This window comes from Budorcas taxicolor, chromosome Y, assembly GCF_023091745.1.
Source record: "Budorcas taxicolor isolate Tak-1 chromosome Y, Takin1.1, whole genome shotgun sequence".
Lineage (NCBI taxonomy): Eukaryota > Metazoa > Chordata > Mammalia > Artiodactyla > Bovidae > Budorcas > Budorcas taxicolor.
In genome coordinates, this window is record NC_068936.1 from 5,524,132 (window position 1) to 5,549,256 (window position 25,125).

The 25,125-nt window shown below is 42.7% G+C and overlaps 1 pseudogene; it reads right to left on the reverse strand.

The window, feature by feature from the left end:
* Nucleotides 1–7,633: 7,633 nt before the first annotated feature.
* Nucleotides 7,634–19,548, reverse strand: LOC128070937 (BCL-6 corepressor-like; annotated as a pseudogene).
* Nucleotides 19,549–25,125: the final 5,577 nt, after the last annotated feature.

A 25,125-nucleotide genomic window follows, 5' to 3' on the forward strand; every position in this document is an offset into this window, starting at 1 on the left:
TCAGAGATCAACTAATAGATTTGCAAACAAGTGATACTAAAATGTGATTGGAATTCTACTCAAATTTGTGTTACTCCTGTTCATTTCAACCATAGTGCCTACAATTGGGAACAAATCAAATTTCATTTACAAAACATACATGATAATGCCTCCCTGAATGTACAATTACTGCAAAAGGAAATCTTTGAAACCTTTTCTAAATGTCTGCCCTCTTCCACTAATTTGGAAACTTTAGCTGAACAACTAGCTGATCAATTTTCTGGGCTAGATCCACGAGGATGGTTTCAAAGTATTACCCACAGCATCGGGTCTGGGAACTGTAACTCTGGTAATTGTCTTGGTAATTATATTTGTTGTTTATCATTGCCTTTCTGTAAGGTTGGTTAATACTAGACAAACTCAATTGGTCGGGACGTTTTTTACAAATATAATGAAATAGGGGGAATTGTCAGAAAGCGTTTAACAGGAAGCTTCCTGTGTGCTGTTTTGGATCTATCATGAATCCTCTGTTCCTTACAGAGTGGTAAATCGCTCCTGGGACTGAGGAATGCATGCATTTGTTTTGTTAGTTTTTCCATACAGCGATAAGTAACTATTTACAACCCTCTTCCTTTTTATGAACCATATGGTGAAAGTGATTATTTACAACCCACTCTCTTTGATACGGATTGCCTTGGGTTTCCTTGATAATTTGTAAGTCTGGACTTTTGATCTTTATCTCTGCTGAAAATAGCTACCTTGTAAGACAGTATACACACCCACACTACGTTGAATAAAACATCTTTGCTCCATCAGAGCTTGGGTTCCTGTGTCTTTCTTTTGTATTTCTTTCTTTCTTTCTCTCTCTGTCTCTCTCTGTCTCTCTCTCTGTTTCTCTGTCTGTAATGTCTGTCTCTCTGTTTCTCTGTCTCTCTGTCTCTCTCTCTCTCTCTCTCACCGGAAAATTCACTGGAGTGTAGAAACCCACCGTGCTCACTCTCTGGCCCGGTCTTCTAAAACCCTCTCGAGAAGGGTCCCTTCCTTGTGCCTTCATCCCCTTGAGAGGGTGCCCAGTGCCTACGTCAGTGGCACAAGCCCTGTGTCAAGGACTTTCTTGGTTTTCTGGGTAAATCAGGGAATATCATCAGCCTCTCTCTTTTACTTTCTAGCCGTTGACTCCAGACCACCAGGTTCTGGTCCATTAAAGGACCTCAACACTCCCCCAGGTCACCTCCATCTCCTCCCTCCGCATTCTCTTCTGTACTTAACTCTGTGAAACTCTCTCGGTGTTCCGGGCTGTGGTGAACACTGAGGGAACTGCTCACAATCTAGACAGGTCCCTCTCCTTTGACAGCCTCTCCTCTCCTCCTGGTCACCTCTATCTCCTTCCTCCCACTTCGCTTCTCTATCAGTTCAGTTCAATCGCTCAGTCGTGTCCGACTCTCTGCAACTTCATGATTTGCAGCACGCCAGGTGCCTCTGTCCATCACCAACTCCCGGAGTTCACTGAGACTCACGTCCATCGAGTCCGTGATGCCATCCAGCCATCTCATCCTCGGTCGTCCCCTTCTCCTCCTGCCCCCAATCACTCCCTGGATCAGAGTCTTTTCCAATGAGCCAACTCGTGTCCAAAGTACTGGAGCTTCGGCTTTAGCATCATTCCTTCCAAAGAAATCCCAGGGTTGATCTCCTTCAGAATGGACTGGTTGGATCTCCTTGCAGTCCAAGGGACTCTCAAGGGTCTTCTCCAACACCACAGTTCAAAAGCATCAATCCTTCAGCGTTCAGCCTTCTTCACATCCATACATGATCACAGGAAAAAACATAGCCTTGACTAGACAGACCTTAGTCGGCAAAGTAATGTCTCTGCTTTTGAATATGCTATCTAGGTTGTTCATAACTTTCCTTCCAAGGAGTAAGCGTCTTTTAATTTCATGGCTGCAGTCATCATCTGCAGTGATTTTGGAGCCCCCCCCCCCCCCCCCCCCCCCGCAAAATTAAGTCTGACACTGTATCCACTGTTTCCCCATCTATTTCCCATGAAGTGATGGGACCAGATGCCTTGATCTTCGTTTTCTGAATGTTGAGCTTTAAGCCAACTTTTTCACTCTCCTCTTTGACTTTCATCAAGAGGCTTTTTAGCTCCTCTTCACTTTCTGCCATAAGGGTGGTGTCATCTGCTTATCTGAGGTTATTGATATTTCTCCCGGCAATCTTGTTTCCAGCTTGTGTTTCTTCCAGTCCAGCGTTTCTCATGATATACTCTGCATATAAGTTTAATAAGCAGGGTGACAATATACAGCCTTGACGTACCCGTTTTCCTATTTGGAACCAGTCTGTTTTTGCATGTCCAGTTCTAACCATCTAGTCAAATCTATGGTTTTTCCAGTGGTCATGTATGGATGTGTCATGGATGGACTATAAAGATAGGTGCATACAGAAAATTGATATTTTGAAACATGCTGCTGGAGAGGACTCTTCAGAGTTCCTTGGACTGCAAGGAGATCCAGTCACTCCATTCTAATGGAGATCGGTCCTGAATCTTCACTGGAAGGACTCATGTTGAAGCTAAAATGCCAGTGCGTTTCTTCCACCACCTGATGTGAAGAGCTGACTCATTGGAAAAGACCCTGATGCTGGGAAAGATTGAGGGCAGGAGGAGAATGGGATGACAGAGGATGAGATTGTTGAATCGCATAAGAGACTCAATGGACATGGGTTTGGGTGAACTCCAGGAGTTGGTGATAGACTTGGAGGCCTGGCGTGCTGCAATTTATTGGGGTCGCAGAGGGTTGGACATGACTCAGTGACTGATCTGAACTGAAAAATCTTAAATGGAAAACAATCGTGTGTGTGTGTGTGTGTGTGTGTGTGTGTGTGTGTGTTTGAATACCTGTGATGTATAAACTAACACAGCATAGTAAATCACTTATATTTCAATTAAAATCTGGAAAAAAAAAATGTCTACTTTGCCAAAGTACATTTGACTCATTCAAAAAGATTTTGCTATCAATGTGGTTACTCATTGTTCATGAAGCACTTTCCGCTTATCTGAGGGCCACTGCTAGTACCCAAGCAAGACAAGCCACTAAGCTTGTGGGCACTACAGTGACATTAGCACCATATATAAGAAGGTGTTGAGTAATTTGGAGCCATCTATTTGCACAAGCTTCATGGAAGGCACAGTAACCTGCATTATCTTGAAAAGGCACATCATAAATCTTGTTTTCCAGGCAGTACAAGACCAATCACTGTGTAGAGAAGAAAGGATGTGATCAGATCACACATAGTGAGCCTCAAAGATTTCTATACTCAGGGCTAAATTGCACTGTAACATAAGTAAGCAAGATACACCTTGGTGAAAGGGCAAGAGCATATATGAAAGTCTTGATGATGGCAAAAGTGTTGTATTGATAAACACGAAACCATGCCCATTTGGTGGGTGTACTCAATAGGTGGTACGGGGATATGACAATAGAAGTTTAGATAAAAATATGAAAAAAAAAAAAAACAATAAATAAGAATAGGTTAAACGAGCTAAAGAATAACCCAAAACTTAAGGAGGGAGGGACATACACAGGAGATTAGCCAGGTCATCAATCTCCTGAAAGATCAGAGTGCAGGAAGAAAACACTTCTGATTTTTATATAAATGACGTGTGTCCCTATATTCTCCACACAACATTTCAAATAATATCAGCGTCTAATTGCTTCAGGCTCCATCCCAGTTCAGGTTTAATCCACGTAATAATTTCTTATTTATTAACATTAATGATACATCAAGTAACATTGGTGATATTAACAATAGTGAATATGTCAAGTCTGTATTTTGTCACCTTGTTTATTCAGCATACATGCAGGGTACATCATGTGAAATGCCAGGCTGGATGAAGCAGAAGCTGGAAACATGACCGCTGGGAGAAATAACTTCAGGTATACAGGTGATGCCACCCTAATGGCAGAAAGTGAAGAGGAACCAAAGAGCCTCGTGACGAAAGTGAAGAAGAAAATTAAAAAGTTGGCTTAAAACTCAACATTAAAACAATTAAGGCCATGGCATCGGATTCTGTCACTTCGTGGCAAATAGTTGGGGAAACAATGGAAACCGTGAGAGACTGTATTTTCTTGGGCTCCAAAATCACTGCAGATGGTGATTGCAGCCATGAAATTAACAGATTCTTGTTCCTCGGATGAAAAGCTATGGCCAACTTAGCAGTATTTAAAAGCAGAGACTCTAGTTTGCCAACAAAGGTATGGGTAGTCAAACCCAGTCAAAGCTACTGGGTTTTTCCAGTAGTCACGTTTGGATGTGAGAATTGGACCATAAAGAGCGCTGAGTGCCAAAAGAATTGATGCTTTTGATCTGCGGTGGTGCAGAAGACTCTGGAGAGTCTTTTGCACTGCAAGGAGATCAAGCCAATCAATCCTAAAGAAAATCAGTCCTGAATATTCACTGGAAGGACTGACCCTGAACCTGAAGCTCCAATACTTTAGCCACCTGAAATGAAGAACTAATTTCTTAGAAAAGACCCTGATGCTGGGGAGATTGAAAGCAGGAGAAGGGGACGACAGAGAATGAGATGGTTGGATGCATCTCTGACTGACTCAATGGATCTGAGTTTGAGCAAACCATAGGAGTTGGTAATGGATAGGGAAGCCTTGAGTCTTGTGTGTGGCAGTCCACGGGGTGTCAGAGTCAAACTTGACTGAGCAGCTGAGCTGAACATTAATGATAGGGCTCAACATATACATTTCATGTATGAAATAAAAACGTGTGCCCCTACTTTTTCTGTTCTCTGTAAACTGTTTCCGTTAAATCTCTGTTATCAATTTTATTTCCTTGGTATGTTAAAATATCAGTCAGTAGTTAATTAAAACAGGAGGTTGTAAAAAGTTGAGTGACATTTAATGTTAACTATGAACTTTAGTTACTAATAACATAATATTCATATATCAGTTATAACAAACATTCATAATAGAAATTTGGGGAGGAAAAGGTTGTGTGGGAACTCTGTATTTATCCTTAATTCAATAAAGTTAAAACTCCTAAAGATATAAATGGCTTATTAAAAATATGAATATATTTACACACATTCTTCCAGGACACAGGGCAGCAACTTCTTCAATGTTTTATTACCTTGGTTAAAGTTTCAAATAGAACAACATCTGCCATCAGAAAACAAGTCAGTGTTTCCCTTCAAGTCAAACTCAGCAGAGATCTGTCTGTTAGGTTCTGGAAATGGTGATGTAAACAACTTAGACAGAGGGTACAGGGAACCCAACACTTGGTAATTTGGAGCTGTTAAGGGGTCACAGGAAGACACTCTATGACAACCGGTAAATGACTCACTTATAACATGTGAAACAGGGGGTCGCTCTAGGCATTCACAGTTGTGAGGTATGTTGTGAGCAGCATTTTTTTCGCCCTTTCAAAAGACACATCAACTAAAAAGGACCCCTCAGCTGGTAGGCAACAAGAATCTTCCATTTGTTCAAGCTGTGAATCTAACGTGACATGCTGGTAAACCTGGCTACTGGCATATGGTTACTTTGGGTGACTGTGCAGCTCCTTTCCAAAAAAAGAGGAGGAAGTATGGTGGCAACTCCAGTGTGACCAAGTCCTGGGAAAGATGGGGGATGGCTATGGAACCATACTGGTAAAACGGGCAAGAAATTTGGTGCAAACTGTTAGTCCTTGTCTCATCTGACCTTGGTTTCCCCTGCACTCTTAGAAACAGAGGTCTGGCCACCACCATTTCCACAACCCTGCTGCCTTACTGCCTACCTGGCAGACATGATGCACATCTCACCCCAATGTCTATGTATTCACAAGCAAGCCAAAACAGGGTTAATAACTTCTCTCCCCTTGCTAATGAGAATTAAAAAGGGTTCATTTCCACAAACCCTGGGTTAGGTCAACTTTTGCAGCAGAGATAAGCGGAAAAGATTAGAGGATGTCAAAGCAATCCACCTAGTTAAACAAAGTGAATTTTCATGACAAGACTTTCTTTTCATCCTTAAAAAAGTCACCAACAGACTCACAGCATAAGCACAGTTATTACTGATACAAACATTGTGGTAGGATACCTAGCTCAGTTTGTAATATGAGGCGGCTTTGTTTTGTATTTCATCTCCTCCCCCATCCTCGTCCAGCCAGGCACTCTCCCACCTCATGTCAAGTAGCAGCTGCAAGTAATTTCCGAATTGAAATGCCCACAGGTACACCCACCTCATAGCCAAGTTAGCAGCCTGCTGCAGCAGGGTCTCTCCAGCATTCTTATTAGCACTAAGTCTCCGTGCTTCTGGCGGTAGAGGGCAAGACTGCGTCATCTGTGGAAGTAAACCTGAACACAGTGGCTGCAAGGACTGGTCCTGCTTGGCTGGTGACTGATGATACTTAGAAGTGAGCCTCGGCTGATTTCTGAATCTCTGGATGGTTACCTGTCATGAAACCAGGCAGTGCAAACATTTAAGGCCATCTTCCAACACTTGCATTTTTCCCCTCTCTCTGACATATAAAACTAACATAAGGTAATTTTCCTTTTCACTTGTTTGGATGAGGGACAGATGTCAAAGGGGTGTAAGGGGAAGAGATTTGTCTAACGAGTTTGAAATTTCATCACCACTTAGGAGACATGGTCCTTTGAATGCAGGACTGAACTTGGAAAAGGAGGTCAGAAAAAGAAAAGCTTTTTTTTTTTGTTCTGAGAAGCAATAACAGGTAGGCAAACACTGATCTGTGGAATGCCTACATAACCATCATTTAGTAGAGGATATCAAAAGGTACCTTGTCATCTGCACTGTCCCTTGTCATTGAAGTGCACTGTCTGGGCCCCTAAGGAATTAGGTGTTTGGTTTTGCACAGTCACTTCCCAGATGGTTTCTCAATGTCATCTGTGTTTTCCTGGCAATCCTCTTGTTCATTTGTGTGCAGTACATCCGGCTTTGGGCTTTCTTTAATTCTCCTCTGTTTGGTATGCTTTTTAAGCCTGATGTAAAGTTTGTCTGGGTTTGAATCTGATTGCCTGCAATAATGGATAAAAAGATTCTTTATGGGTAGGGAGTCAAGAGAATACAGGAAAGCCTAAAAGGGGGTGAAGGAGCGTCTTTAGGGAAAGGAGAAAAATGGATTTCAAGTTTTAGCTGGTGCAGAAAATAAGCCTTCTGTAAACACTGATCACTTCAGTTTTCAAAGACATGGTAATTTAACTGCAAAACCTTAATATTTTAATTAGTTGACATTCAAACAGCAAACAGGTTAATCCACAGAATGCCAAATGTCAACACTGTTTAAAGGGCTAAAGCAGGAGTCAGCTATGCACACTTTTCCAATCCCACTTTGTGGGCTCAGATGCAAGACAGTCCCAAACAAGGTCACTCAGTCTATGTTATCAGGAAGCAGGAAATTAATTCGGTAAGAAGGTGAAATGAGGGTGCTGTCAAGCTACAGGGCTCAATAAGACATCTTCCTCGGCAGCGATAGTCTGGGTAAAGAAAGGCCCAAGAAATAAAGCTCCCTCCTTTCAAACGAGCTTCTCAGTAAACATTCCAGAGGGAAGTATGGAGGCTAGTAGGATCTCATGGGAAAACTACTCACCTAACCACATGCTACTCAATCAACTTCAGTGTCATTCAGGTTCCTCCAACACCCTCCGTCACAGACGGTAGGTGACCGACCCACCCTCCAGGAGTGGCCCCCTCACACCTTGTTCATCGTCTTTGGATTTGACAGAATTTTCCAACCAACTTTCGTTACATCTGGCCTCTGCCCTCTTTCCGCTGGGTTTCTCCTTAGATATTTTACTGCTCTGAGGCTTAAAGGCCTGGGTTACTTTCTTCCTGCCTTGCTGGCCATGGTTGCTCTCTGCTGCCAATGTCTGCTGCTCTCCAAGGTGCACGTGGTGTTGCTTTGGGTGATTGGGCCCTGTTAATTTGATGCTCAGCTTCCGGTTAGTCAGCTCACTGTACTGTGAGTTTTCTAAGTGGTTAGAGGAACTGCTTGTCATTTCCCTCTAAGGTCAGTCGTTCTTTGGAGAAATAACTGCAAAGTAATCAAAAAGTTCCCTAGCAGTAAGGGTCAGACTGTCATACATCTGTACAGGAGCCCCTGGTAGCTTAGACAGGAAAGAATCTGCCTGCAGTGCGAAAGACCCAGGTTGGATCCCTGGGTCAGGAAGAGCCCCTAGAGAAGGAAGTGGCAACCCACTCCAGTATTCTTGCCTGGAGAATCCTAAGGATGGAGGAGCCTGGCAGGCAATAGTCCAAGGTGTCACAAAGAGTCAGACACAACTGAGTGACTTCACTTTCACTCTATCTCTGTAATGGCAGTACAGTAAAGGAGGGAGGTCTGGTCACTATCTTTGCTGCAGGTTACAAAGTCTTGGGACAATTTGAGTATTTTCTTTGGCTGTCTTTCAGCCTGAGCATCTGATGAGGTGTAAAAGGAGGTATGAGCAGGATACCCGGAGCCTGTGGGTTCTATGTAATCTTATACCATATTGCCCTGGAGTTGGTAAGAGAACAGAGCCATTCACTTCTCTACCCCAAGACTTCGCCTGGACATTGAGAGGCTACAGTGAGCACCATGTCTTCTTTCAGTTCCTTTTTGGCTTCCTGCAACTAAGCTTTTGGGACTCGTTTCTGCTTGGCTTTCAGCAAAGGGTCTTCTGGAAGCTCTTCCACAGTGTCACCTGAGACACTGTGCTTCTATCCAGCAAGTGAGTGAGGTTATGAGGCATCTTCAAGTCCATCTGGTTGGATGGTGTCTCACTTTCAGGCTGCCTGTCCATCAGGTCCTTCTCCACAGGAAGATCTCTGTCCTGAGGGACCTTGAAGAGATCGTGTTTGGTTTTTTTTGTTTTGTTTTGTTTTTTTCCTACTGCTACACTCACCTGGAGAAGGGAGACACTAATACAAAAGTGAAGGCCCAAAAGTCACCAGGAGAATGGAGGATCTGGGGAGCAGGTGAAAGATCCCATATTAAATGACAATGCCTTATCTCCTATACTGACCAGATCTGTAACTATCATTTTTATAGCTGGGGACATGAAAACAAGAAAAGAACGTGAAGTGTCCATTGAATTTGGTCCTTTCCTTTCACAGCAAAATCCTACAAAGACAATACTGATCTAAAAATCTGTAGGAAGACATGCTGAGCTTCACATTTTGTAATGAGTGAAGGCTGATGTAATAAAGAGGCCAAATATTTACCAAATATGAGCTACAGTGCCGGGGTCCAGCCCTGGTGGATCCAGGGAATTTGAAGGTGGGGATGGAGTCGGCATCCTTGGAAAAATGCATATTTAATTACAGATGTATAGAGAGATTAGAAACGGATAGTGTAGAAGGAAAATTAGTGGAGAAAAAGAGGCTGAATAACTTGGTTCATGTGGAATAGCATCCATGCTCCAGATGGGAATTCAGCCGGAAAAACGGGGAGCAAGAAAGAAATGACATGGGGGAATCAGTTTTTTTGCAGAAAGTGATCCAATTTCTCTGTTTTGAGGTGTGCTTCTATACCTTTTGTTACACATAGGGATGAATACAGAGTCACGTGGGGGTCAGCAGTCCTGACCTTTATCAAAATCAGGTGCTTAGGGATTAAAAAGGTCTTAGGGATTCTACATCATCTTCTGGCCATGAGTGAGACCTGCTGACATTTTATGATCCTTTCCTTCTGATAACCAAAAAACTTATTTCTTCCAAGGGTGTTTTTTCTTAAACTAGGCACCACCCTCCAAATAAAGTTACATTCCTATAGGGTGAGGGGGTAGTGAGTTACAATCTAGAAAGGAATATATTTAATCCAAGGCTAACATGATTAATCTTAAAGGTTAATGCTTTTTTCCCCTATATGCTTAAAGGTTAATACTTATTTATCCTATATGCTAGTTATATTCATTATAACGGTAGGGGACATGGAGATTTAGCAGCAAACATCAACCCAACAAATGAAAATCCTTTCACCACTGCTCCCCTTAAGATCTATTTAGTCTTAAGATAGTGATAAAGTTACATTTTTACATAGCAAGGACACAGCGGTTTATAACAAAGTACAGTGATCTATTACAAAAGAGAAAATGCATTAACTCAAAAAGTCTAGTCTTGCTAACCTTAAAAACTACTATATTTCCTTTTCTATATTCCAAATGCATTGATTAACATATTCCCAGGTGCCTAAACATATGGAGGCCTGGTGGCAATCAATGACTCAACAATGAGAAAAGCCCTATGCTAATTAAGACTCTCAAAATACTCCAAAACTCTCTGTGCTGTTTATGGTTAGGAGGTAGTAAACAATCATGTGGCAGGAGTATGGATAATCCTGTCACACAAGCTAGTCTGTCAACAGAGAGGTTTGATCTGAGACACCCTTGTCCCACCCAGGGCAGGGAGTTAGCAGCAATTATTGGCACAACAAATGAAAAACCCTTCACCAATGTGATTCCTAACCAACTGCTATACTAATAATTTCCAACTTCCCAAAAGACTTTGCCTTTAGTAAATCTAAAACATCTCATGGCGCTCAGATTGGGAGGCTGTAAACAATCACATGTGGCTGGATGAACCTATACAGGTGGGCTAGGTAACCTTCAGAGGAGTCCATAAGCTGAAACACTCTTGTCACGCCTGGGAATTTTTATTGACTTGGAGCTGCAAGTTAACTCCTTCTCTGAGAGAAATGGTGATGGGGGAGAGCCCCCCGTAAAGTCAGAGGTGTAGGTGACAGCATAAAAGAGACTCTGGTTTGGGGGTAGATGCTCAGGAACAGGGGGTTTCCTGAGCCTTGATCATGCCTTTGTGTATGCCAGGCCTCCTTCCTCATGACCTTTGCCATGGGCGGAGTTCCTCACGCTGGCCCCCGGCACTATAGAAAGAAAACTGGTAATGTACTTGGTTCAACAGGGCAAATCATGAAGAAAAAAATAAATCATGGATGGAACTCTTTAGCAAAGTTTCTAATTGTATCTACAAAGTTCACAGGCAATGTCACAGCAGTCAATCTGATTACAGTGAAATTCTCTGTCCGGTTTTCTCTCAAACTTTTAGGGGAAATTTTTAGTACTGAAACCATGTAACTCCTCTCATTTCCTGTGCAAGAGGAATTTTCTTCATACCTATACATGCAACACTATGCCTGGCATTCTTTCCGTATTCCCGCACATGCAACTACTTAAACGTATCCCAAAGACAAATTTCCATCCTTTTCTTGTCACATATGCCCTCTGATTCAAGGCAGTTTCAGATTCCAAGTCCGCATTTTACATTTCAACTTCAAGTGTCATGTAGTTACCTATCATATAGTTGCTGCTATCTCTGTTAGCAGTTTCAACTGTGTCTAAATAGCCATTATTCTCAAAGCGGAGGTTTTCTCCACAAGGTTTCCGTTTCATTCAAACTTAGTAAACCTGAAATTAGTTTATATTTCACCTGCCTGACTTTTTCACTAGCGTCTTCTACCCACAGAAAATATCCAGGGGATTTGTGAGCACTTATTTCATACATGTTGGCAAACAGATTCACTGGGGTGGGGTCGGGGGAGGGGACCTTCATCTTCCTGTTCCTCCTTAGACAAGAGCACTTCTAAAAAGTGAGCCGTCTCCCTGTCTTCTTCAGGCTTCCCATCTGGTAAAAACTGAAGGAATGCAGATCGTGCTTCCTCACCCTCTAGGTCTAGGAGCATGCAGCACATGTGTCACCATTCCCACTCAGCCAGATCACCTCCTGCCTTATTCTCAAGGACAGAAAGGATGAAATCCGTGCTTCCTCATTCTGAACTATGATCAGAAAACCTGTACTGCTAAAGTCATGGTCCACTGAAACAACAAAGCCATACCCATAATTTGTGCTCTGTCCTTGGAGAAGGCGATGGCACCCCACTGCAATACTCTTGCCTGGAAAATCCCATGGACAGAGGAGCCTCATAGGCTGCAGCCCACGGGGTCTCAAAGAGCCAGACACGACTGAATGACTTCACTTTCACTTTTCACTTTCCTGCATTGGAGAAGGAAATGGCAACCCACTCCAGTGTTCTTGCTTGGAGAATCTCAAAGGACGGGGGAGCCACCAGGCTGCTGGTGGGCTGCCATCTTTGGGCTTGAACTGTAGCCCACTAGGCTCCTCTGTCCATGGGGATCCTCCAGGCAAGAATGCTGGAATGGGTTGCCGTGCCTTCCTCCAGGGGATCATCCCAAGCCAGGGATCAACCCCAGGTCTGCCTCACTGCAGGCAGATTCTTTACTGTCTGAGCCACCTGGGAAGCCCACCCATAGTCAGTTGTTTTCTTTGTTTCACAAGAGGATCTTTTCCCAAACTAGATCCATCCACCCTTTCACCCAACCCAATGCAGTATGAGAAACAAATATAAAATAACTGACACCTTTTCAGTACTGCCTTCTCAGATCAAAGATCCCGATTCTCTTAAATGAAGCCTCCCGAGGTATTTCTCATTATCCTCCTGAAGAACACATCTGACTATCGAGTTAACAGGCTATCTGAACTGCTTGGAAGAGAAGCTGCACAGCACATTTCTGCAGATCTCAATTTGGACTTTTGTAAATGAGGTCATTTCAACCACTATCCAAATGACTCCAGTTGAGGACAAAGAGCTACACAAAGAGATATGCAGGAGGACTGACCATGACAATCTGTCATTGTTGCTACTTTTCTAAGTATAGAGAATCACATCTCCTTTGCCTTACAGTCTAGGCTGAGGTGATCATGTCTATGTTTTAACACTTGCTTTCTGCAGCACAGTCATATGACTCACAGCTCATATGTCCCATAATTCATCATGTTGTACCATACAATTACCTCACAAAAGGATCACCATGATGACATTTATAATTCTTCATAGAAACAAACCAGCACAGCAACCTCTCTACTATTGAGCCACGCCCCGTTAGATGGAAGCAAAATGGAAAAGTACTGATTAAGACTACCCAATGATTTAAAATCCCAACAATGCAGGTAATTTTAGAGACCCCAGCAAATCCTAACTTTGTTAAAAATTTATATCCTTTACAAAAGAAGTACCAGCACTCTCTGTTCAAAGCTCTAATGTACAAAACATACACATGGTCTTATGGAAGAGAGGTTTCCTGACCACGAAGCTGCATGAAGCTCTTTGATTTAGTCTTTTTCCAGTTCCTGCCCAGGCACTTCTACTGAGCAGGTCCTAGGTTTGCTCAAGCAAAAGAGTTGGCATAGGAGACCATAACTGCATTTTTCGAAAAGAAGGTAGGAATCTACTTTGGCAGTTCAGCTAATGGTTCCTATTTGTGCATTTGCTAGTTTAGTTAACATAATTAATCTACTGACTTCTAAAGTGAAAATTTTATTCAACTGCCAGCATGCCGGAAGCTCAGGCTTCCCTGGTGACTTGAATGCTGAAGGATTTCCCTGCAGTGAAGGTGAACTCGATTTTATCCCCGAGTTGGGAAAATCCCTTGTAGAAAGGCATGGCAATCCACTCCAGTATTCTAGTCTGAAGAATCCCCATGGACGGAGAAGGCCAGCAGGTTACCATCCAAGGGGTCGCGAAGAGTCAAACACAACTGAGGGACTAAGCACACCTATACACTCTCTCACAGGATAAATGAAAATCTTCAGCACTGTATTTTCAAGTATATATATATATATATTTTTTTTTTTTTTTCCTTTAGGCACCTGCCACAGAGATGTACCTGGAGATGTACTACGTAGATTTTTTTTGTAACTTCAGAGTCAGTGCTTCTCTGAAAAACGATGTGTCTCAAGAACCTCCTTTGGGGGCACAATAAAGTTCAAAGAGACCATCAATTCTTCATTCTACTAACTGAAAGAGCAAGGTATTTTCCCTTGCAGGCACTAAACTGAAACTGAACTTGTTTCACTCACTTCTCTCAACTCTGAGAATAGAGTCAAACCTGTTCTCATAGATGCGGTATCACAAAGTACTTATATCTCTCTGTGTCATTCCGGTCAGCAATGACCTCCAGGGCTACCAACTTCAGCTTTTTATCCGGATTTTCTTTCACTCTTTACCAGGTAACAGGGCTGAACTTACAAATTTCAGAATCTTTGGCTTCAGGCTGGCTTCACTTTCTATCATCTCGAACTGTGGGAACGGCATCATTGAATGCTCGAAAGAAAATAAATACAGAGGCCCCCCCACCCCCACCCCCCACCCCCCCCACACACACACCAAAAAACATATCACAACTATTTTAGGTGCCTTATCTTTAGGGTTGGAGAAGAAAATGGCAATCTACTCCAGCACTCTTGCCTGGAAAATCCCATGGACGGAGGAGCCTGATGGGCTATAGTCCTTGGGGTTGCAAAGAGTTGGACACGACTGAGCGACTTCATTTTCCCTTTCACTATCTTTAAGGTAGTATCTTCCAAAAAACAAACAAACAAACAAACATATATATATATATATATATATATATATATATATATGCCTGAAACCAACAATGATTTATGAAATAAAGCTGTTCTATCATATACTCCTCATAAATTTTGGTATGAAGGAATATATTCCATGTGAATGTACATTCAGTGAATACACTTGCAAAAACAATATTCTTTTTCTCAGATAAATAGAAAAGAACAATCACATATAAAAGAGAGTAGTAAGAAGTGATGCACAAGGAACAAAGGTGAGCATAGGTATAAAATTCCCTTCAACTATTTGGCAGTAAAACTTAACTCTAAAGGTTTATGTAATATCGTAATAAAAATAATTTGTAAGAATAAATTTGGAAAACTATCTGATGATAAGCAGCAGGTATACATAAATACTGTCCTTCTGTAATCCTTATGTAATTAATATCAGGTATATAATTCTCAAATTCCATAAACATGAGCTAATATTTTTTCATGACATTACAAAAATAATTTGGCTTTATTCATTTTTCAGATAATGATAAAAGTCTTGGTAAATTCCTGTATGAATCATAATTCACTACTATGCAAGAGGTGTGTTCTTACGTGGATGTGTGAATCCTGCATAACTACCAGACTTGTGGCTGCTACACATTTTCTCCAAATATCTCATAACACGTTCTGAACATCAATGTAAACATACGCTAACAGCATAGAAAGTAAAATAACTGAGAAACATCACGAAACCTTTAAATATCGTCTGCAATTATTAAAACTTCTGGTATCACCATTCAAGTGAAGTTTTAACCTGAAGGATCTAAATTCTACTATGTAGTTTCCCTTATTGGACACACTTCATAATAATTTTAAGCATTTAAATTATTATAAGCTTCATTAACCAAATCTCCCTGTTGCCCTACCATACAATAACCCCCCATTCCTCTTCATGCATTTAAAAAACTAGCACCTGGTCAGTTTGCTGCAATTCAGGTGGAGGGCTCAGCGGCAATGCCTGCCGCTCCTGGCTGGACTAGAATAAGCATTCAGCCTTGTAGTGATACACTTAAACCAGTCATCCAGATAACCAGCAGAGTTAGCAATTCTCTTTGCCAGCCTAGACAGCTTCGGTTTCAGAACTTTGCTACTGGTTGATTTTGCCTCGTGAGCTCAATCTTTGGTATTGGTGGAGGTGATATCCACACTTGGTGGGGCACCAGCCATGCAAAAGGGTTTGGGTACCTTTTTTACCAGAAGTTACAGCAAGGCAATCATTTCCCAGAATTGGCTGCAGGAACAGAGTCAAGACTGGCATTTCTCAGTTCTCCCTGTTGTGTCCCACTGGAACATTCCCTTTGCTAAAGCTAAAGACTGAGGGGTCTGGAGTGTGTTTGAAAGCATAGGCTTCATCACTGATGCACCCCAACTCCTCCCTCAGAATAACTAAACCCTGATAAGGCTGAAGCACCGGGTCAGTCAGGGGTTTGGTGCCCTCAGCACTCTGGCGGAGACTCAGTTGTAAAGCTGGCTATATGTATGCATTACATCTTTCATCTGGCTCTTCCTGCAGAAGAGCTACATATAGAAGGCTGTCATTTATGATGACAGTTTTCCCTTGATTCTACACAGGGCTTCCATTTAGGTTCCTGTCGCTGGAGATCTCCGAATGTAACATGATTCTGTTAGCTCCAAACATCTCAGAAAATTTATTTTGAAGGCTTGGGTCCTCATAGGAGGATCTGTCATCAGAGCAGGGTAACTTCTTTGATTCTTTAGTGATCTCTACAGGAGTCCAACCAATGTGCCTTCATTTGTCACAAACTCTGGCAGGCCCATGGCTACCTTGGCTTTTGAGCAAGATGGCTGCGAAAGGGAGTACTGCTTAGCAACAAAACTGGGTGAGGGTGCACAGGTTTCTTGATATGATACGAGAGAGGATTTAGAGGTATGGTTTCATGTGCTAAGTAGGGAAGGTAACTCCAATGGTAGGAAATTTGTGGGGACGTGAACACCTCCATTGGAGACAGAAATGCCAAATTTGGTGGAAGATCACCCTCACTGCTTTGAAATTCCGTTCTGGGTTCCTGGCTTTGATGCCCTTGCTGCCAGTGTCATTGCTTTGTTTGACAGGTGTGATCAACACCTGACCCATATGTTGATTAAGAGACGCCGCTGAACCCATGGAACTCCTACTAGTTTTGGTGACATCCACACTACCATTTGGGATTGACAACACAAAGGCTGGGTGGCCCACACTCAACTTTGACCCCAACACATCAGTGACCATGGCAGGTGTGATTCTCATTCAGGAACAAAATGAACTGCACAGCTGGGGGATGGCTCAGTCCAAACTCTCATTCTTCAGAAGCAAGCCTCTACCACTGTTCTCTTCATTAGAATTTGGCCCATGCACCAACGAGAATGAGGGGGTTCTGCTAATGATGTCAGATCTGTAGACAGCACAATCATTTCCTGGAGGGAACAGAGTTTTTTCTGGAATTTCACTTCTGGAGAACACTAAGCCACTTCCAGCTCGGCTGTGAGCCAAGACTTCAGGAGCCATCTTCTTCATGTGGTCAGTTTTGGAAGCAACGACACCCACCATTTCAGAAGACAAGTCTGGCGGCTTACTGGTGACACCTTTGGTAACCATCTGCTTCTCCAATAGAGGAGGTGAGCTGCCATCCTTTCTGTCGTGACCCGTTTTTTTCCCCCAAGTGTCCCCAGGAACCGGCTGCGTGCTTTCAGCTCCCTCTGGATACTTGCTGCTGCAGGGTCTGGCCATGAGGCACTTGCTGCTGATCTTCATGTATGGCTTCAACATGGTGATGGAGGGTGAGGCAGAAATCCTGGCATAATGCTTATTGATTTCAGAGCAGATGTTTGCAGTGGGCTGAGAAGGAAAGAGGAGTCTTGGAAAAGGCCAGGGTGACAGTGGTAGAAGACCTGTGTCCCCCAGCAGGCCAGTGGTGACTGCCTTGGCAGAAGGTCCCTAGGCTGCTCATTATTCCAACAGTGGGAATTAACCAGGTTCCCATGACTGACACCAATCTTCCAGTACAGGCTTTTGTCTGCACAGAGCACATGTGGGGTGCCTGGGGATGATGAAGCTATTAAGAGCCTCACAGGAGAAGCAAGAGGTGATACCATGTGAGGATTCACAGACTGAGGTGGTGGCACGCAGAGAAAATGCTCCTCGTTTGTACAGACTGGAGACTACATTGGCTGAGCTATCCTGTAGGACTGAGGTGGCAGTGCCTTGTATATGTTCACTGATACTTATTTGGAAAGTTGCAGGAAGGGGAGACGTCTGGCATGGTTCCCTCCAGGGCAACTGGAAGTAATGAAGGCCACTATGTTGAGATGGCTGCATTTGTCACTGGCAGACCTATCTGAGCCCAATGCTGCTGCTGTAGGGACAGCACTTTTTTCTGTGTTCTAAGTGGTGTTTTGTACACACCACTGAAGTTACCAGGCAGTTTTCCAGACAAGTGGAAGCCTCCACTGTTTCGGGTGTCTTCAGTTTGAACTCCACCTCTGGATTTCTTTCTGAAGAAGACTTAGCTCCACCTAAAGAGCTCATGACACTCCCCTGACCTTTCTCTGAGGTCAGTACCCACCAGACAGAAGAGACAATGCCTTGAAGGGCACAGATGTCCCTCTGGATGAGGCCAGTGCAGTCCGTGCTCAGCTCTGCAATGCCATCAATCCAGTGGACAGCAGCCACATCCACCTTTACAGAAAAAGAACATGACTTGTGTGTTATTTTTCATGCTTTCAAAGCAGAAGTATCCATCTCAAAGAAAGTCTGTAGATTAAATTTCCATGACAGCAGCCTAACATTAGAGCAAACATGGTTAAAGATGAAATTAAACTAAAATATCCATGGGTCTCCATTATTCCATTTCCCTTCTCCACTCTTATATATTTTCACTTCTATCTCATAGTACTTAAATGGGCTTCCTGCATTTCTTCACCACTCAATCAACCATCATTCTAAAAGCATGTAAAATTGTATATCCTTTTAGAGTTAATATTTATTAATTAAATTATTAAATGAGTGAGAAGAGACAATAATTTGACTTATAAATAATAAAGATATTATTGTCTTTTAATTAAATTGTTAAAATAACTAATAATTAAAATAATTAAATTATTATTGTATTAAATAATAAAAACAATAATAAAGACAATAATTTACATTAACCCTCCCCAGACCTGTCAGGGTTGTTTGTGGATCCTTTCCTGGACGCAGAAAGGGAAGACTTAATATAACCAAAAACAATCTTCCACGAACAACTGGGAATAGAACTTCATTCCTAAACTAACAGAGCATCTAAGGGTCAAATTGCTGTTGCATCTTTCTCCTCTTCTCCCTGGTATCTGATGACAGAACTGTGTTTCATATTCACTGGTAAAAGATATACCAAAAGGGTCTACAAAAGGCTGAAACTTTATTCAGGTGCCACCACTGACAAAAAACAAAGCTGGAAACAGGAAAGCAGTGAGAGAAAACTGACTCACATGTATATGCAGACTTATTTAAAATTGCTAAGATTTTTTAGCAGAAATATTCCAGGAAACAAAGCAATAGATAATAAATTAAAAGTGTGAGAGAGAACAACTGTTAACCAAGATTACAACATCTGCAAAACTGTATTTCAAAACTGGAAGAGAAATTAAGAGTTACTCCAGATTAAGAAACACTAAAGAAATTCATTATCACCAGAAATTCATTTCTTCCTTAGAAGAAATCCTAACTGGGGTCAAATTAAAACAAACAAACAAAAAATATTCCATAGAAACACAGAATCATATGGATCACAATACTTTCCCATAAAGTCTGTCACAGTTTCCATTGTTTCCCCATCTATTTTCCATGGAGTGATGGGACTGGATGCAATGATCTTGGCTTTTTTAATGTTTATTTTTAAGCCAGCTTTTTCACTCTCCTCTTTACCGGGGTCCAGCCCGGTTGGATCCAGGGATATCCTCAGGGTGACGGCATCGGTTGGGGGTTGGGGGTGGGATGGGGGGAAGAATAAAAGAAAGAATGAATGTTGCAGTTAAGAAAATAGAGGAGAGAGACCGGTTGATATTCCTTGGTTTACACAGAAAGCCACTAAATCCCCAGAACAGGACTTGCACTGTTCACGTAGGCCACAGGCGCCCTCTGGAACCGCTGAAGGTGCCTCACCTTGGGCATCTTCTCGAGTGAGTCTTAGAAGCCTGGGCATGAATGTGAACTCAGAGGGCCCCAGCACTCCAAGGAGTCAAACTGAAAAAGAAAGAAGACAAGAACAACACGGAGAGACTAAGCTTCGGTGAGCAAGGGGCGCAACTTTATTTTCACAGGGAACTTTTATACCTTAAGTTGTACATAGAGAATAATGGAAGATGCAGAGTCATGCACGGTCAGCAGCCCTGACCCTTATCAGAACCAGGCGTTCTTTCTGTATACCTATTTGTATACACAGGTCTTAGGTGATTTACATCATCTTCTGGCCCGGAGTCCTGCTAACATTTTACGACTCTTTCTTCTGATAAAGGTTAGTTAAGCATAAAGCTTATTTTCTCTGAAAGTGTTTTTTTTCCTAAAGTCAGGCACCATTCTCCGAAATCACTAGATAAAGTTGCATTCCTATAGGGCAAAGGTGCAGTGGGCTATAACAGGGAAATAATTTATTAACTCAAGGTTTAGTGTTGTTAATATCATGGCCACTACCTATATTTCTATATATCAACTATGTTAATTAATGCTCACAATATGAAAACTTGGCAGCAAACATTGGCTCAACAATGACACCCTTCACCAGTACCATTCTAATAATGTTAACTCCTCAAAAGGCTTTATTTAAGCTTCCCATGCCTCTCGCAGTTGGGAGGCTGTAAACAGCCACAGGTGTAGTTGTAAAAGTCCAGCTAAACCTGTCAGGCAAGTTAGAGAGCCATCAGAGGGGTTTGAATGCATTAAGCTCAGGTGGCTGGAACCAGCGCACTACGTGCGGCCAAGAGGAGCTACCCCACATCCCAAGTCAGGGGCAGAAGCTGGGAGAACCCCATGTCCAAAGGGCGGGGGCCAATAGGAGTTACCCCACGTCCGAGGCTGGAACAGCAGCCGAGAGTGCCAGCTTGTGACGGCACAGGAACGGCCTTGAGGAGCCACATCCGAGGCCAGCGGCGGCTGCCGGGAGGACCAACCCCACATCCAAGGAGCAGTGGCTGCACGGGCGCAGGAGGGTCTAGAGGAGCTATCCCACGTTGAAGGTCAGGAAGGGCGGCGGTAAGGAGATACCCCTCATCCAAGGTAAGGAGCAGCGGCTGTGCTTTGCTGGAGCAGATACCCCGTGAAGAGATACCCCATGCCCAAGGTAAGAGAAGCCCAAGTAAGATGGTGGGGGCTGCAAGAGGGCATCAGAGGGCAGGCACACTGAAACCATACTCAAAGAAAACTAGTCAGTCTAATCACACTAGGACCACAGCCTTGTCTAACTCAATGAAACAAAGCCATGCCCATGGGGTAACCCAAGACGGGTGGGTCATAGTGAAGAGGTCTGACAGAATGCGGTCCACTGGAGAAGGGAATGGCAAACCACTTCAATATTCTTGCCTTGAGAATCCCATGAACAGTATGAAAAGGCAAAATGATAGGATACTGAATGAGGAACTCCCCAGGTCAGTAGGTGTCCAATAAGCTACTGGAGATCAGTGGAGCAATAACTTCAGAAAGAATGAAGGGATGAAGCCAAAGCAAAAACAATACGCAGCTGTCAATGTGACTGGTGATGGAAGCAAGGTCCGATGCAGTAAAGAGCAGTATTGCATAGGAACCTGCAATGTCAGGTCCATGAATCAAGGCAGACTGGACGTGGTCAAACAAGAGATGGCAAGAGAAACGTCGACATTCTAGGAATCCGTAAACTAAAGTGGACTGGGATGGGTGAATTTAACTCAGATGACCATTATATCTACTACTGCGGGCAGGAATCCCTCAGAAGAAATGGAGTAGCCATCGTTGCCAGGGTCGAGCCCCGGTTGATCCATGGAATTCGAAGCGGGAATGGCGTTGGCGAGGAAAAATTTATTTATTTAGTTAGAAATATAAAGAGATTAAGAAGACATAGTATAATAGGAAATTTTAGTGGAGAAAAGAGAATGAATAACTTGGTTTACGTGGAGAACCAATAAAGTTCCATACAAGGAACTTGCACCATCTACGTTAGGCCGCTGGCGTCCTCTTGAATAGCAGGGGGGTACCCCACCTTGGGCTCCCTCTCTCGTGGATCTTAGAAGTCAGGGCAAGTAAGTAGACATGGTGAGCCTCCATGCCCCAGATGGGAATTCAGCCAGAAAATAGAGTAAGAAAAGAGTAACATGGGGGAAACCAGTCTTTTCAATGACTGGCCCGGCCTCTATTGTCTAGAAAGGCCTTTTATACCCTTTTGATTGTACATAGAGATCAATGGGTAATACAAAACTATGCAGCATTAGCAGCCCAGACTCTTATCAAAACCAGGCTTTTCTCTTTGCATACCTAGTTGTATACACAAGTCTTAGGTGATTTACATCATCTTCCAGCCAAAAGGGGCAATTAACATTTTGCTGCCTTTTTTTTCTGATAAGGGTTTGTCAACCAGAAGACTTGTTTGTTTTGATCTTCCCGAAGTGGGTGCCACTCACAGAAAACACTAAATTAAGTTACATTCTTGCATAGCAAATATACAGCAATTTATAACAAGTAAAAGGAGTACAGTGACTTATAACAAAAGAAAAGTAATTAACTCAAAAGTCTAGAATTGCTAACATCAAAGCTATTATATATCCTTTCCCATATCCCATTTACATTGATTAACATCCTCCCAGGTGCCTAAAAGATAAAGAATATGGAGGTCTGGCAGCAATCATTGAGTCAACAGTGAAACCCTGACACCAATATGATTTTTAGCTCTTTAGAATAGGCTCTGTATCTTTAAGATGCTTTTAAGCTTTGTGCCTCTTGTGGTTGTGGGGCTGCAAGCAGTTCACAAGCAGTAAGAGGTCCGGGGGAAACTATTAGGCGAATTAGAGCTAACAGAGGGTGTTTTAAGCAGAGACATTCTTTTGCAGGAGACTGAAGCCCTGAATTAACTTTTTCCAGAGAGTGTCAGAAGGGTGGAAAAGTACAATACAATAAGGCAGGCAGATTCTTATTTTGGGGGTACATGGTCAGGAAATACCAAGGGGAAACCCTGAGGCCTGACTCGCCTTGCCAATCAGGCCTCTGCCGCATGACCTTGTCATGGGTGAAATTCCTCACGTTGGCTCCCGGCACATCGTGGTCAAGAAAAGAATCGGAAATGCAGTACTTGGATGCAATCTCAAAAAGGACAGAATGACCTCTGTTTGTTTCCAAGGCAAACTATTCAATATCACAGTAATCCAACTCTATGCCCCAACCAATAGCACTGAAGAAGCTGAAGTTGAATGGTTCTATGAAGACCTACCAGGAGTTTTATAGCTAACACACAAAAAAGATGTCCTTCAGGATAGGGGACTGAAATGCAAAAGTAGGAAGTCAGGAAACACCTGGAGTAACAGGTAAACTTGGCCTTGGAATGTGGAATGAAGCAGGGCAAAAACTAATAGAGTTTTGCTAAGAAAATGCACTGGTCATCGCAAACAACTTATTTGACAACACAAGAGAAGACTCTACACATGGACATCACCAGATGGTCAACACGGATATCAGACTGATTATATTCTTTCCAGTCAAAGATGGAGAAGCTCTATATGGTCAACAGAAACAAGACCAGGAGGTCATATGTGACACAGATCATGAACTCCTTATTACCAAATTCAGATTTAAATTAAAGAAAGTAGGGAAAACTGCTAGACCATTCAGGTATGACCTCAATCAAATCCCTTAGGATTATACAGGGGATGTGAGAAATAGTTTTAAGGGCCTAGATCTGATACATAGATTGCCTGATGAACTATGGATTGGGATTCGTGACATTGTACAGGGGACAGGGATCCAGACCATCCCCATGGAAGAGTAATGCAAAAAAAAGCAAAATGGCTGTCTGAGGAGGCCTTACAAATAGCTGTGAAAAGAAGAGAAGTGAAAAGCCAAGGAGAAAAGGATAGGTATAAGCATTTGAATGGAGAGTTCCAAAGAACAGCAAGAAGAGATAAGAGAGCCTTCTTCAGCGATCAATGCAAAGAAATAGAGGAAAACAATAGAATGGGAAAAAACTATAGATCTCTTCAAGAAAATTAGAGATACCAAGGGAACGCTTCATGCAAAGATGGGCTCGATAAAGGACAGAAATGGTATGGGCCTTACAGAAGCAGAAGATATTAAGAAGAGGTGGAAAGAAACCACAGAACAACTGTACAAAAAAATCTTCATGACGCGGATAATCACGATAGTGTGATCACTCATCTAGAGCCAGATATCCTGGAATGTGAAGTCAAGTCGGCCATAGAAACATCACTACGAACAAAGCTAGTAGAGGTGATGGCATTTCAGTGGAGCTATTTCACATCCTGAAAGATGATGCTGTGAAAGTGCTGCACTCAATACGTCAACAAACTTGGAAAACCCAGCAGTGATCACAGCACTGGAAAACGTCAATTTTCATTCCAACCCCAAAGAAAGGCAATGCCAAAGAATACTCAAACTACCGCACAATTGCACTCATCTCACATGCTCGTAAAGTAATGCTCAATATTCTCCAAGCCAGGCTTCAGTAATACATCAACGGTGAACTTCTTGAATTTCAAGCTGGTTTTAGAAAAGCCATGGGAAACAGAGATCAAATTGCCAGTATCTGCTGGATCATCGAAAAAGCAAGAGAATTCCAGAAAAACATGTGTTTCTGCTTTATTGACTATGCCAAGCCCTTTGACTGTGTGGATCACAATAAACTGGAAAATTCTGAGTGAGATGGGAATGCCAGACCACTTGACCTGCCTCTTGAGAAATCTGTGCAGGTCAGGAAGCAACCGTTAGAAGTGTACATGGAACAACAGATTGGTTCCTAATAGGAAAAGGAGTACGTCAAGGCCGTATATTGTCACCCTGCTTATTTAACTTATATCCAGAGTACACCATGAGAAATGCTGGACTGGAAGACAGAAACTGGAATCAAGATTGCCGGGAGAAATATCAGTCACCTCAGATATGCAGATGACACCACCCTTATGGCAGAAAGTGAAGAGTAACTTAAAAGCCTCTTGATGAAAGTGAAAGTGAGGAGTGAAAAAAATGGCTTAAAGCTCAATATTCAGAAAAGGAAGATCATGGCATCCGATCCCATCACTTCATGGGAAATGGATGGGGAAACAGTGACAACAGTGTCAGACTTTATTATTTTTGGCTCCAAAATCACTGCAGATGATGACTCCACCTATGAAATTCAAAGACGCTTACTCCTTGGAAGAAATGTTATGACCAACGCAGATAGCATATTCAAAAGCAGAGATATTACTTTGCCGACTAAGGTCCGTCTAGTCAAGGCTATGGTTTTTCCAGTAGTCATGTATGGATGTGAGAGCTGGACTGTGAAGAAGGCTGAGCACCTAAGAACTGATGCTTTTGAACTGTGGTTTTGAAGAAGACTCTTGAAAGTCCCTTGGACTGCAAGGAGATCCAACCAGTCCATTCTGAAGGAGTCACCTGGGATTTCTTTGGAAGGAATGATGCTAAAGCTGAAACTCCAGTACTTTGGACACTTCATGCGAAGAGTTGACTCACTGGAAAAGACGCTGATATTGGGAGGCTTTGGGGGCAGGAGGAGAA